The sequence below is a fragment of the Leptonychotes weddellii genome, chromosome 7 (genome assembly GCF_054177405.1).
Source record: "Leptonychotes weddellii isolate Sample4059 chromosome 7, ASM5417740v2, whole genome shotgun sequence".
In the NCBI taxonomy this organism is placed as follows: Eukaryota; Metazoa; Chordata; class Mammalia; order Carnivora; family Phocidae; genus Leptonychotes; species Leptonychotes weddellii.
In genome coordinates this window covers 90,999,487-91,015,224 of record NC_138375.1, presented here as the reverse complement: position 1 = coordinate 91,015,224, position 15,738 = coordinate 90,999,487, and positions in this window count along the sequence as shown.

Genomic DNA, 15,738 nt, shown 5'->3' with positions numbered 1-15,738 from the left:
GAACTTGGACGCAGAATTTACTGAACGTCTAGCTTCATGTCACCTAAGGAGCGTGCAGGCACCAGATGACAAACCTGGATCATTTTGTTCGGATCTGTGGGCTGGGGCCAGGCCCCCTTATGGAGACCACTTACCCTGAGTCATACCCCACAGCAGAGATGAATGTAAATATATCTAAGCACTAACCATTCAGTAGGCTAAAGGGATGAAGGACAAGTAGTGGGAACAGAGAGAGCAGCTGAGGAAGGGGCCAGAGGGCCAAAATGGGACTCCATAGCCGCCCAGGAGGACACCTGTCCCAGCCTCAGCAAAAGGAGGCACTACGTTCTGGGGAAACTCACTCTCCCTCCCTGCCCTTTGAAATGTATATAAAATTGATCCTTTTGCCCCCCCCACCCCCCCACCCCCATTCCATGTCCTGTCAGAAGTGCAGGGCATGCTCCCCAGTATTTCTGTGCGCAAAGGAAACACAATTCCCTGCCTTCATGGAGTTTACTGTCTGGGACGGAAAATGGATAGAGGACAAAATAGCAGGGCAAAACTGAAGAGAGGAGATTTACTGGCTAGATCATGTGCTGAGGGAATATTTCCCAGAGCTAAGGAAGATGGCAAGAAGCAAAGATGAGCCAGAGGCGGCACTGTAAACCACAGGGAAGTGATGATACCATTGACTTACATTGTGGGGAAGAGTTTTTAAGACCTAATATTTATAAAATGTTCACTACCTACCTGGACCTGGGCTGAGAACTTTATATGTATGAGTTTATTTAATCTTCACACAATTCCACAAGATAGGTGTTATTATCACCATCCCCATTTTGTCGATGCAAAAACAGAGAGGCCAGGGAACTTGATAAAAGGCAATAACTCGTAAGCACCAGAGCTGGCCCCGAAATGCAAGTCTCTGCTCCAAAGCCATGCTCTTTATCATTACTCTGTACTGTTTTCTCATTGCAGAGAGGGCCAGACAGTCCAGCATTTAAAAATATGACTTGCTCTAGATAGACACAGACCAGTGGACAGGTCTGGAGAGCGAATGTTCTTTTTGGCTGTGTTAGAGCTTACATGTATCTACTGTAGACACTGCTTTAAATGCAGAGAGTTAGTTGATTCTTGAAAGCAACTCTTATAGTCTGGCAGGCAGTGCTAAAAGACATCAGCTAAAGCAACAGATTAAAGAGGCTAATGCTCTAAGCAAAAATAGACTTTTTCCCTTCTACTAGCAGAACACAATAAAAACACTTCATGCTTCTACAGCTCTTTCCAGCTAATAGCTTATTGTTTCCCAGAATTCTTGTAAACCCCGGGATGTCTTCATTCCTTTGAACTGCCCCCAATGTTTCTTAGTAATGTGTAATGTAACAGAAACATCTAGAAAATTTTTCTTTTCTTCCCGGTACTATCATTTGAGTATTTCTTCATTTGTACTCATTTTATATTCAGAGAGAATGAAGCATGGAGAAATTGAGTATGTCCTGGATATGCACTAAGGGACCAAGGAACAGAAACAGGGCAAGGATTCTGATTATCAAACCAATGTCTTCTTTGGGATTCCAGTCATCCCCCTGCAATCAGTAGGCAGGAAAAAAAAAAAAATCCAAGTTTCCTAGGAGGAGATTATCTACACAAACAGATTCTTATCAGTGAACCTAAAATGCTTTCCACAGGCAATAATGAAAGCACTCAGGGGAAATTCATGCTGGCAGGCTTTTTCCTCATAAGCTCTGTAAATGTGAAGGCAGGGGGCATAAATGAGAGGGAAGAAAAGCTTTCTTGAAGCATTACTTACTTATGGAAAAAGCACTGATTTTGTTAGAGCTTTATAAAAACAGCTCAGGTCTAATGTAACGTGAAATTTGACTTGAATCTTGTACCCAGCAGCCGTAGGAGAGCAGATTTAAGGTTTCCATTTAAGCAGTGCCTCTTGGTTTGGACTTCAGAACCACAACCAGCCTTCCGGTGCCAGGATTAATCTGTGTTGGCGCTCTCTATGCCGCACATTATCTTCCTCCTGCTCTGTCCACAGTGTGTCTTTCTGGGTGGAGCTCTAAGGTTCTGGGTTAAAATGTGACCAGCCAACCTTCCGAGTGCTTCTCATGCTGCTCAGAGTGAGCCAGGCCCTGCCTCTTCTGTTACTATGTGGTTTCCTGACTTGTATTTGGGTCATTAAACTGAAATGATAGGTAGGTAGGTAGGTAGACAGAGAGAGAGACAGAGAGATAGAGGAACAGAGAGAGAGAAATAGATACTATGTATATTTCTACTTATACTATTTATTTATATTTATTATATATAGATTGATATTTCTATTTATATTATTGTACTGTTTACTTATATTTACACTCTTACTTGAATTTTTATAATAGGAATATATCTATATATTCTTGGGTAATTTAAAATGCGTTTTTAAAAGGTTAAATGTCAAATTTACATTCAGAATTTTAAAAAACAGTATGAATATTTTCACTTTAAAGAAACCTTAGGATATACTGATAAAAAGACTATTACAGACCATCCATAATCACATTTTTCTGCAGTAACATCTGATAATACTTGAATGTATAACATTTCCTCCCTTTTTTCCTGGAGGTATATACATAAACACACATACACATGTAAAATCACATTATATAAATGTATATAAATATAAATATATATTTAATTATAAAATATAATAAAATGATATTATTAAATATATATTTATAATATATATTCTATTTTATATTTACTCTTTTGAACTGCCTTATGCCTTTTCACTTAAAAATATATTATTTAACACCTTTCAATATATGGAGGTGTATATATACAAAATCACTTTTAAGGTGGCAGAGTATTCTATTGTTAACCAGTACTATCCATTCCAAATTGTTCTCATATAAACAATACTGGAAATAATATTCCTATCCATGCATTTTTGTACAGTAAACCCCCAGATTAGGAATTGCTGGATCAAAGGCATATCTTTTCAAAGGCTTTCCATGCATATTGCCAAATTGCCCTTTAGAAAAGCTGTGCCAATTCATCCTCCCCCAGTAGGGTGCAAGAGCCCATTTCCCCACACCTTGGCCAATGCTGGGTTTATAATTCTTTTTAATTTTCACCAATTTGATAGACAAAAATAAAATGGTATCTTCTCTTCACAGGCAAATATAAAATGGCAATCATTTCTATTAAAGAAATTATTAGACAAGCTAGACATTTTTCATTTATTTTTTATAACTTGTGTTTCTACTTTGGGGATTAGCTATTTACATTCCTATCTTCTTTTTCCCTCTTGGACTGTTTATATTTTCTAATTTAGTTATAAAAGTTCTTCATGTATTAAGAATGCCAATTATTAAGAAAAAAATTTAAAAGAATACCAATCATTTGTCTTTCATAATGTTGCAAAAGTTTCTGTTTTAATTTTTCTCAATTTGATTTATAGTATTTTTGACATGCTGGGGTTTTCAATTTACCTTAGTCAAACCTGTCATTCCTTTTTTTTTTTTTTTTTAAGATTTCTACCACTGGTGACATTTGCTGTACTATTGACTGAGATTGCTTATTATATGGTATATCTCACATCTGACAGATGAGATACAAGCTAATAAAGCCCCAAGTCAGTTCAGATGCCAGGCTGAGCTCTAGGTATGCTGAATAGCTTTGGCAGAAGAAGGCATGAGATTTCTGGTAGAATTAGAACAAAGATTCTGAGTGTTGAGAAGCCCAGCAGTACTCAGAGGTACCCAGAGACAGTATAATTTTACACTGAAGTAAAGCTTTACAATGTATCCTTTAAGTGTTCCTGAAACATCGATGTGGCAAAATGTATTTTCTACAGAGAGCCACAGAATCTCCCTTCCCACATGTTCTTCTGATCAAACTTGGACCCTCCTTCTGTGGAGAAGGAAGGTCTGTGTTCCATTTCCCTCAATTTGGACACTACAGGGAAGTAATTCTGGATTATCAAAAGACAACATAGCTTCCTCCTGGTTCTCTTGAGACCCCTGCCTTTAAATCCCTGGTCGTCCAAATAAGAGTCTGAGGGCTCTTCAGCTGCCCTGAGATAGAAAGCCCAAACTAGGCCAGGTGGAGAGACCACATGGAGAGAGAGACCTGAAGTAAAGCTCCAGGAAGGGAGAGATGCACAGGCAGCCTCCAGCTGCTTCAGCTCTGCGCACCCCACCCCAGCCTAGCTCCTTTCAAGTCTGAGAGTCTAATAAGAAATATGAAATATGGTACTATCAGTGGCCCTCCCAAAACTTCTTTCCCTTCCCACTTCAGAGCACTGTAGCACCTGCATTTCCGGGCTGAAGGGCTTTCTCTGACCTCCAAAGCCCAATCTATAAGCCATTCTCACAGGCTGTGAGTGCCAAGGAATTCATCCTCCTCACTCAGAGTATCCTCCAGCCGATGGCTAATGTACATGGTGTGTAAATACTCTAGCTCCCTCAGCGTCTGGTGGGATAACTCTGCTGTGAATGTTCTAAACTGGCCCTCCCATTCCTCAGAGGGACCTGGTTCCTGTTAACCCACATGATAACTTCATAAAGACTCCTTTCTTTTCCACCTTCCTTTTTCTGTCTCACTTCCCTATTGCCTTGCCACTCTGTGGTTTGTTTTGTTTTATCTAGGACGACCTCCTAACTAAACTATCTGCACTCAGAATCCTTGTCCCAGGGTCTGCTTCTGAAGGAACCTAAACAAATTTTTTAAATGGGCAGGAAATTATTGGGCAGTATGTTGGGGAAAATACCTGATACTACCGTCACAAATAAGAAGGGAACCTGACCTAGCCTTGGAAGTCACAGAAGGCTTCCTGGAGGAGGTGATGGCAGGGGCTGAATGGGGTCTGAAGGGCTACTAGAAATGAGAGTAAGTAGGGTGGCTTCAGCATGGAGGGAATTCTAGTCAGAAGGTTCAGCATGACAAAGGCCTGAGGCAAGAACCAATGTGATCCATGAAAGCAAGTGGAAAAGGGTCCATATGGGTGAGACCTGGGCCAGGAATGGTACAGAGGTGAGTGATGAAGCTGGACAGGTAAGACAGGGTCACAGAGGACCTTGTTTGCCAGGCTGAGAAATAGAAATGTTCCTGTTGATAGCAAGGTTTTTTTTATCATGAACATTTCCAGGTCCTAGGATTTTAGATATGAAATGTGAGACTTGGATAGTCTAAGCATTTTCTTATATATTTTTCTTGAAAACTAATTCCATCCATCTTGCTCTGCCCTTCCTTAGGTACTTTCTTCCATCCCACTAGAAGTCCCCAGCAGCCTCTGGTTTAAAGCTTAGCGTCTCCAGAGGGAGATTATGTTCATTCTCCTTTGTGTCTCCCACAGTGCCTAGCACAACCCACTGGTCATGGTAAATACTTATTGCATCTCAGTGTCTTAACTTGCCCGTCCCTTTCCTCCCTCTTTTTCTCTCCCTTTCCCCTCCTCCCCGCTACTCAGAATCTCTTTGCAGTCAACCCACATGTGTGAATCACAGTACCATCTCCCAAAGGGGAAACCCCCTCCGCCAACCAGCTGGTCCAGCCTCATTCCACTAACACTGCTGAGTGGGAACATCCCCATTACACAGCCATAACACAGTCCGTGTGTGCCGAGCACTCCTCTCTCATCTCACCAAGCTCTTCCAAGTCCTCATCTTTCCCATAGTCTTCCATCTTGTTTTCCTTGAGGATCTGATTCTTTGCCTTCAAGTTTCCTTTCTTGCCAAGTGCATGTGTCCTGGCCTTCAGAACGAAAACAAGTAGTTACCCAATTTGTGAGACACTGAGAAACGTATGCCTCCTTTGCTTAAGATACAGAGCACTTACAGAGTTTAGAGCATGAAGAACAGAAATCCTTTAGACCAGGGTTGAACAGACAGATAGTAAACATCTTGGGCTTTGCAGTCATAAGGTCTCTGCCTTTCCAGTAGGAAAGCAATCACAAGCATCACCTCACCAAATGGCCATCCTGTGTGCCAGTGCAGCTGGACTTACAGTAACAGCCAGTGGGTTCATTTGCCCCACAGGCCATAGTTGGATGACAACCTCCCCTGCCCCCCTCCAGGCCAACTCTCTCATGAAAATGATGACACTGAACCCCAGGGATGATGTGTTCCAGTTCACCCCAAGAATTAATGGTAGTACTGGGCTGGGGACCTAGAACTTCTAACCCTCTAGTCCTTATGACTTGAGTCCTGCTTTTTCCTGCTCTTCCACTTTTTCCACTTTGAATCCCCAACACTCACCCCCAGCCCATTTGTCCCATCCTGACAGTTTGATAGATCCCAACTCTCAGGAACCAAAGACAGACATCGAAACTTGGAAGGCTGTGGACTTTTCCCAGGTTTTCTGTCATCTCAGAAACAATCTATGTCTGCTTTTAGAGTGATCAACCTCCAGTTCCAGTGGATTGTGTGTGTGTGTGTGTGTGTGTGTGTGTCCCAGTGTACAGAAACACACCCACTTACAGATAAACAAGAACAATGACAAGTGCTCAGATGGATCTTGTCCAAATTAAAGAAACATTTTCTAAGTTGCTCATACTGATCCTATTGAACTGAATTTTGGGGAATAAGACTTTTAAATAATGCAAATATGAAGAGGCTAGAGATGAAAGTCTAAGTAAACAAAACAATGAAACCTAGCTGAATCACTGGTAGGACATTCCACATCGTTTAGTGTGCTATTAATGACTCTAAAATGCAAGAAGGACAACAGAACTAGTTCCCACAAGAGGACTGTTTTGTCTCATGTCTCAGCCAAAACCGGTCTCATGACTTGAATGGTCTTAAAAGTGTTCTCAGTTACGGGAGAGTTGATCTGTCCTTTTAAACATAGATGCCTTAAAGCTGTTTTTCCAGAACACAAAAGAAGGAGGGCAGAACATTCTTAAAGGCCTAAGCAAAGGCACTCGCTGGCCGATCTCTGACCTGGACAGCATGATAGCCACTGCCCTGGTTTGATAGGACAGGAATGAATAATAAATAAAGTTTTTCTACTCCCTCTTAGTCCCTATTGTTGTAACTATTAGACCATTTCCAATTCTCAGGAACAGTGGCTATAGATGTTCAGCTAAGGATGAGCTTTATCTGTGCACACTGGTGAATTCTTTCATTTCCTGTTGGCCATTTCAGCCATTCTCCCAAAACAGGCCTCAACAATTTCAGTAGGGTCATCTTCAAAATGGCTCCATGGCATTTGAACGTATTAATTAATAAATAAAATGACCTGGAACTACATCTAGGGGGATATTTATTCTAATGATGACTTAGGAATTATATGAAGTTACTGTCATGATAATGAACTTTGACAGCTACTACAGTAAAAATAAAAGCATCTCCTCCCCTGACTCTTGGCTCCACCCACTCTTTAAAATTTGACTCTCAGCACCAAAAATTTCCCACCAACCGGGAAGCCAGAGAACACTGGTAACTGACCAAAGGCAACAAGACTCATTCTTTAAAGCATGGGATTTAAATTAATGTACTCCCACCCTCTGATCCAGGTTACTTGCCCAGATTTGTGCCAGTGACTCCTAGACATTTAAAATTTATATCTACTTTCATATTTATTTAATAAAGAAAAAGCTAAATTTCCTGGTTTGTTACAGTCTCAAGATATAATCCCACCCCCACCTGTCTCCCTGCATCAGTTTTTCTTAAATATTCCCAAAACTTAATGGACAATCAATATATAATCTGGTGAATAAATTTTAAAAAGAGTGAATAGAAGGAATATAGGAAAAAGAAGTATTACTCTATTCATTATGCATGAACCAAGAAAGCAGTAATATTTCATATGTTCTGGAAATATCTCCATGAAACAGGAGTTGTTTTTTTTTTTTTCTCCAAACTGATGATTATAACATTTTACATAACCCAGTAGGGGGGAAACTACTTCCTGCTCTATTATACCATTTTGCTTAGACTCGTTTATTTAATTCTCATTCCTTCCCTGGGAGATCATTATCACCTCTATTTAATAGATGAGTAAATTGAAGTTCAAAAAGGCCAAGGGTTTTGACCAAGGTTACAAACTAGTAGGGGATGGGCCTGGATTTAAAGCCAGCTCTACCTGATTCAAACTCCCTGTGCTTGTCAAGGCCTTTCTACTCTGATGAAGTAAAGAAAAGGAATGCCTCCCATACATTGAGATTACCACAATATTTGTAGTAACTGGGAAAGAAAAGGTCAAATTCATTATTTTGAAAACAAGTTTTATAACATTTCAAAGTCAGAGACACCAGAAAGCCAGAAGATTAAGGTTCCACTAAAAATCCTAAGTGATACCAGTAAAAACTCAAAATACTCTCAAGTTCCCAATTACTTTTTTTGTTCAGTAAATCACCTACCTTGATTTAGACACTTTGGAGAGGTCTAATATGGATAGTAGACTTTGAAAATTTAAAAATAAGATGAGTGTAGGGATGTCTGGGTGGCTTCGTCAGTTGAGCATCCAACTCTTGATTTCAGCTCAAGTTGTGATCTCAGGGGTAGGGCCCTGTCCTTGGCTCAGCATGGAGTCTGCTTGAGATTCTCTCTCTCCCTCTGCCCCTCCCACTGTTCGCTGCTCTGCCTCTCTCCAAATAAATAAATAAATAAAATCTTTAAAAGTAAAATTAAAAAATAAAAATAAGATGAGTGTGATGCTCAATGAAAATGTTCCTAACTCAATCTCATATGGAGATCGTTGTTAATGCCATTGTAAATATTTTTTTTTAAGATTTTATTTATTTGAAAGAGAGAGAAAGAAAGAGACAAAGAGAGCACAAGCAGGGGCAGAGGCAGAGGGAGAAGCAGGCTCCCCACTGAGCAAGGAGCCCGATGTGGGACTCCATCCCCAGATCCTGGGATCATGACCTGAGCCAAAGGCAGACGCTAAACCGACTGAGCCACCCAGGCACCCCTTGCCATTGTAAATATTAATGAAATGTAAAATATTTACTAGAACACAGTGATCAATAATGCAGCTTTCATGAGTGGGCAATCATAAGTAATATTTTTACAAGTAGTGAGAAATTTATTTTCCTTTGTTATTTAAACCCATAAAGAATGACTTGAACACTTCGGAATGCTCATCTTAAAGATCTGTCTTTGTTACACTGTATGGGGAAATAAATGGCCTTAATAAATGAATACATAAAAAGTTTTTATGTAACTTATTGAAACTCACACACTGGTTTTTATGTATAATTAGCTACAAAGTCCTGTTTCCCTTTTTTGCTCTTCCGGGACACTGATCGTGCCTATAGTTTAATGAACTAAACATTATGCATTGTTTTGAATTAACTGGTAGTGTACATGGCACAAAACAAGCCTTGAAGTCTCTCTTTTACTTTGTGCAGAAGTGGGAAGGTGTTAGTTTGTAAATAATGATAGTGAGAAATAACCCCTGGATTATTTAAGCAAAGACACTCTTCCACAAATAAGAGCTAGTTCATCAAACTGGTTTGCATAGGTAAGACTCCCAAATTGCCTTGCTCTGACTGGCTTAGGGACATTGTATAGACACAACATAAGTCCGATGTCTTGTTAAGATAAAAGAACAAAGATAATCACATCATCTGAGTTTTTCTCCATGTATTCAGATAACACCATATTCACACTTTTGTAGTGAGGATTAAATAATGTCACAGATGTAAAATATGAGGGAGTCGTGATAAGTAGCTCTTAAAATGGTCGTGGTTGCTGTTGTGATTGCTATTTCTGCTACTGTTACTATAACCTCACAGCCTTCACTCAGTCACTGAATTGATCAATCACTGGGTGCATGCAGTGATTCAGATTCTTTGGGAGGACTTCAGAGGGCAAGACATTCATGCTGCTCTAAAAGGGCCCATCGTCCAGAAGACCACTCACTCAGGAAAACACAAACACTGCAACTCTTCCTTTTTCACATTTAGGTGGTCAAAACTTTTCAAGTCCATTCTCCAGTCACCAGTCCCTGAAAAACTAAGAGAATAGTTGTGAAACCTCAAGAAATATGCTTCAGGACATGAGTGTTCTCAGAAATGCAAACTGTTTTCTTAAACCTAGATTGAATAAGAAGCTGTAATTCAAAACTTTTCCAAACGGAGGATCTGTGAATCATGTACAGAAATAAATTGCTTTCTTTGAAGGCAAAGACCCTTGATGTGGGGGCCATCTGACAGGAGACTCCTGATAGGGTCATTCCAAAGACTTCGTTCTTCTCCATTTATTCCCAGTGGTTCATCACTCAATATAGAAACTTAACTGAAAAGTAGAATCTGGGGCCAGTCAGGATCATTGAAAGGCTAGATTCATATTCAGACTGGTCCAGTGTGCATACTGGCTTTGCGTCTTCCCATCAAAATTTCCTCCCTTCCACATCTCTTGAAAGAGATTATCCAGCGTGGGGCACCTGGGTGGCTCTGTCGGTTGGGCACCAGACTCTTGGTTTTGGCGCAGGTCATGATCTCAGGGTCCTGGGATTGAGCCCTCTGTTGGGCTCCATGCTTAGCAGGGAGTCTGTTTGAGATTCTCTCTCTCTCCCTCTGCCTCTCGCCCGCTAAAATAAATAAATCTTAGAAAGAGAGAGAGAGAGCAATTATCCAACATGTATATACCTCAGAAATTTCTCCTCCCCTCTCTCATCTTCCCAGCTCCCTGATCTCTGGCTACAGAATTAGACTGGGATAGACACTTGATCCAAGCAAGTTCAATCAGATTTACTCTTCCAGGGACTTGGAGTTGGGATCCAGAGATTGGGGAGTACTGGGGAGGAGAATTGGGCAATCATATTGACTCAGAGAATGGAACAGCTGTTTGCAAGTACATGAGTGACTCAGGAAGAGGGTTGTGGATAAAGAAAGATGAAATGAGCCTGTGGAGACAAGAAAGAGAGATAACAATTTTCCAATTCCTGGGAAGCCCTGCTGTCCTTTCTGTGTGTTTCTGTAGTATTCCTTTGCATCCTATAATAAAAACCCTTATTCACTTGAGCTTTCGTGAAAGGATTTCAATTCCCAGAAACCAAAAGCTCCCTGGCTAAAACCTTCTCTAGCCACTCTAACAGTTTAGTTTGAACTAACCATCTTCCTTTGCTAGTCTCCCAGAGGCCTCAATCACTTTCAACCTTATGGAGTGCCTAATTGGTAGAAGTTGCGTTGGTTGTTGACAAGAAATAGTAAGGAGGTAGACAGAGAAACTTCTGAGAAGTCAACACTGAGTAACACTGAAGAGATCAAAGTTATGTCCTGCCCTAAACAAGAAGGTGGAGCATTGCCACAGGCTTTGAAACATGGGTTGTCTTTTCTTATCTGCCTTAGATAGGTCTTTGATGGTTTCAATAACATTTGGAGCAATAACTCAAGGAGTCCCTGTGACCCAGCCCCATTCCTTCATTCCAAGAGGAATACTAATATAAACGACCTCAACACACACACACACACACACACACAATTTTATCTGCTTTAATAGATAACAAATCTCTATGGTGCTTAAACCAACCATTGTAGGTAATTAATAAAAAAGTCTTTCCTGAAAAGGAAACAGAATGATTCATGAATAAACAGTGCCCCCAAAGGGACTTAAGGTACCAAAAAAGAAGGAAGAGAGTGACTTCAAAGTGAAAAGGGGAAAAGGTGTTTTTGTTTGTGTGTGTGTGGGGGGGGTTAAGATTTTATTTATTTTTTGGCAGCGAGAGAGACAGAGAGGGAACACAAACAAGGGGAGTGGGAGAGGGAGAAGCAGGCTCCCCGCTGAGCAAGGAGCCCGATGCGGGGCTCGATCCCAGGACCGGGATCATGACCTGAGCCAAAGGCAGACGTTTAACAACTGAGCCACCCAGGCACCCCTGTTTGTGTGGTTCTTACACCTCTGTAGAATATAAAAACTTGAAGATGGAGTACAGCTTGGTGGCTTTCCTTTTCCTTGGACGTGGAATCAAGGAGCTCCTTCGTGGGAAGAGAGATGAGGCAAGTGCATAAAGAGAACCATACCACAAGAAAGTGACAAATGCCCTAAGAGAAGGACAGATAAAGAGGGTGGGACTTTGGGAGAAGGGAAATATTACTTCCATATGGGCAATAAATAAGGAGGACATCATGATAAAAGGTAGAACCAAAGAAATAATTTTGGGGCAAGCTAGTGGGATTGTGGAGTAGATATAGTTTGGGTTGCAGAGCCTTGACAGGAGTATTTGGAGCACGGTGCCTCCTGTGACTGGCCCCAAGGGAAGCTGGACTTTGTCCTCCCATGATATATATATCTCTGTGGCCATACCTACTCAGGGAGCAAAGGATTGAATCTCTAATTACAGTTGCTAACACTTCTGGGAAAGAGAATAGAAAGCAGGTTTCTCTCAGGAATAAGGGCGATACCTAGTGAGCTGTGGCCATTTTCCTGGCAATGATCAGGGGAGGTGTAGAGAGAGGGAGAGTGAAGAGGGTAGGGAGTGATCTAAGACCTCAGAGCTATCAATGACACTGAGCAGTTGCTGCACATCCCCACGGACCCTGCAGGCTTCCTCTAGAGCACCTGTGTCCCATGGGTCAGTGAGCTCATTAGGAGATAATTAGAAATGTCCTTGTGGTCGTCTCTGCCTGGAACCTACACGGATTGCCAGTTCAGGACAGATTTTTAGGTTCGTCTCTAGGTTTCCACACTCTAAGAATTCCACACCACATGTCATAGAAGCGTTCGGGGCCCATGGCCCCATCATGTGCCACTGGGGTTTGACTCAGTTTGCTCTGCTTCTACTCATGGTCCAGGGCAAGGAGCCCAAGTCTGCTATTCTTGGGATAAAGAGAGAGACCTTCTTGTCCCCATTCATGAGAACTTTCCTGGCCCTCAGCTTTGTCCTGAAAAGCCAGTCCTGGCTCCCTCTGACTCATGAGGCCAGACAACTGCCATTCCCATGTCGGTTATAAAATCTTTTCCTCTGAGCCACACATCTGTTTTCTGTGTCAATACAGGCCATGTGACCTCCGCTCTTTTTCCTCACTAGAAACCATGGGTCCCCTCTTTATCTCTTGTCCTTGAAGTTTCCTTTTCTTGCTTTTGAATTCAACCAGGTATTTCAAATACTTGAGTTTTTAAAGCATTGTTATGCATGAAGACTGGGGTCAGGGGCTTCCCATGTAAGTTCATACCATCTTGGCTGAAAGTACTTCTCAGCTAGGAAGCGACAGAGCTAGGTTTAAAATCTAGGTATTCTGAATCTAAAACCAGGGGTAATTTTTCATTTTACCATATTTCTTCCAAAGCGTCTCAATAAGATTGAAAGACTTAGTCAAAGTGAACAGTAACAAAGGAAGCAGAGAGGTAAACTCATGAAATTATTACCCCCTAAGCTATTACAGGTTAAAACCATGCATCTGAGATGGTTGTAGAAAACTGCATGGAATGAAACTGTGCAGTAGACGAGGATATTCTAGAGACTGACCTTGACCTTCAGAACTTGGCTTAAAGGCAGCTTGTGTCTCACTGTGTTTCTCTGTGTGAGTGGGGGGTCTAACCCAACATGGTAATTTCTACACCCTTTTTGGCTATAGCAGGAAGGAAGGACTGCTTGTAGGTGCTGTTTCTCATATACAGATCATTTTGTCTCATCACAAGCATATTCATCTGCCTGCTCGCATGCACGCACACACATGCACACGCACACACTCCCAGTGTGAAGAGAACAGGATGATGGTAAGAGCATGGGCTGTGTTTTGGGAAGCAGTGAAGCTTGCCATGCAGTCTGTTATGCCTGCTGATAAAATGACCATCACAAGTTCTCCTAGGAAAAGAGGGGTTTGGCTCCCACTTGCTACAACCCTCGGGTAGCCTGCCATATTCTTTACACCACATTTTCATGCACTAGGCAGCTGAGTCCAATCTCAAACACAGCTGTATTGATTATCCACAGTTTCCATTTCCACTAATGCTGCTTCCCATGATGCAAGTGATTGAGTAGTGATTGAGTATTGATTATACTCTTAACAGTTCAAGAGTTCAACAGTCCCATGGCTGGGAAATGGAGTGTTTGGTTAAGTGAGTTTCCTGTTTCTAAATAATTTAGGAGGTTAGAATTCTCCTTAATGCATATGTAGATATGCTGGTTGACCTAAATTAATAAACATTTATCAAGTACAAAATATAAAAGCGTGGATGTTGGCACCAGTTTGGGCTTCTGTCAAGCCTACATCTTACTGGCTGTGTCATCTTGGGAAAGTTAACTCCAGAGCCTCAGTTTTCTCATCTGTAGATTGGGGACAATAAACCCCACGCCCTGTAGGGATCCTATTAGATCACGGATAAGAATGATCGGCCTGGGCCCTGATGCAGAGTTCATGTTCACTAAACAGCACCTCTGACTGCTGTTATTGTTATTATGAAATCGAAACTGTCTCATTGCAAGGAGGCTCTCACAGCATGTCGGATCTGGGATAGACCCAGCAACCCATAACAAAAGTCACTTGGAAAAGGTGGGGTTGGAAAACGAAGCAAATGATTGACCTATAGATTTGCACAAGAGAAAGTGGGCAAGTAGAGACTAGATCCCAGGCACCCTGGCTGACAACTGAGCTTACAGCGCTTGAGTCAGTGCCCTGAAGCCCGTGTGGTTAGTTGTTGACAGAGAAGAGAATTCCTTGTCCCTGTAAGATGCAAATGCCTAAGAGAGCCACTTTTGAAGAGCCATATTTTGGACTGGCTGCCATAACCCAGCAGTTGGAGCCAAGATTATTTTTCTGTGGGATTATAGCCTGGTAAGAAGAATCACGGCCTGGAGTCGAGCTACAGAAATTTGGACTGTTGTCATGTATGGAATTCCAGCTAATGAACTCTCATTAGCAGGACATGGTTTTAGGCAGATCAGGAGACATTGACTTTTAAGAAACAGCACCCCTTTTTTGGCCTTACCAGTCCACCCTCCAGAGTCCCTCTCCAGTTTCCCACACACAGTGTTTTTTCCTCTTGGCACTGCTTCTCAGGAGGCTGGGAAAAAAGAGATTGGGTCTTCCAAGGTTACCAAACTTATCTTTTTTCCTTTGCTGTGCAAACAACTTGTGTGAAGGCCACCCAGGTTTCAGCAATTAAAGAGAAGCTTGCAGGAAAGGGTATGGCCAAGGCTGTTTTATATTTTGCCAAGTGGAGACTCAAGTTGCCTCTGTGGGAGAATTCCCCTGCCATGGCTAACTAAGCAGCCACCCTGTCCGTAGGGCAGGGGCATACAGACTTAGGAGCTAGAGTCCCAAATCAATTTTCTTGTCTCTGTGTAGTGTTCTGAGCTCAGTCAGAGTCTGCTCGGGGACCACAAGTTGGAAGTGATTTCTCATTAGCAATAGAGATTCAAACAGGGAAAATCCAATAAAACTTGATGACTTATAGCAGTGGTTCTCAGAGTGTGACCTGGATTAGGAGTGCATTACCTGGGAAGTGGTTAGAAATGCAAATGGTTGGGCCCCACCTCATTCCTGCTTATTGAATCAGAAACTCGGAGGATTGGGCCCAGTGTTTTGGAAAGCCCTCCAGGTGATTCTGATGCATGCTGAAGTTTGAGAAGCACTGGCTTCTAGAAACTCTGGCAGTGGGAATAAAGGAAATCATCCTAGAGTCTTATGAAAACCAATGTGTGGCTAAACAGGTATGCCTGTCCCATTTCCCACCTACCACACCCCCAGAATGACAGGAGAAAGGAGAGGCACGTGGAGGTAGGCAGTGGTTTGGCCAGACCAGATAGAACAAAGGGACACACCTGAGCCTATGTGAGTGGTGGTTAGCATCTATTTCCATTTACTCATTTATTAATTAA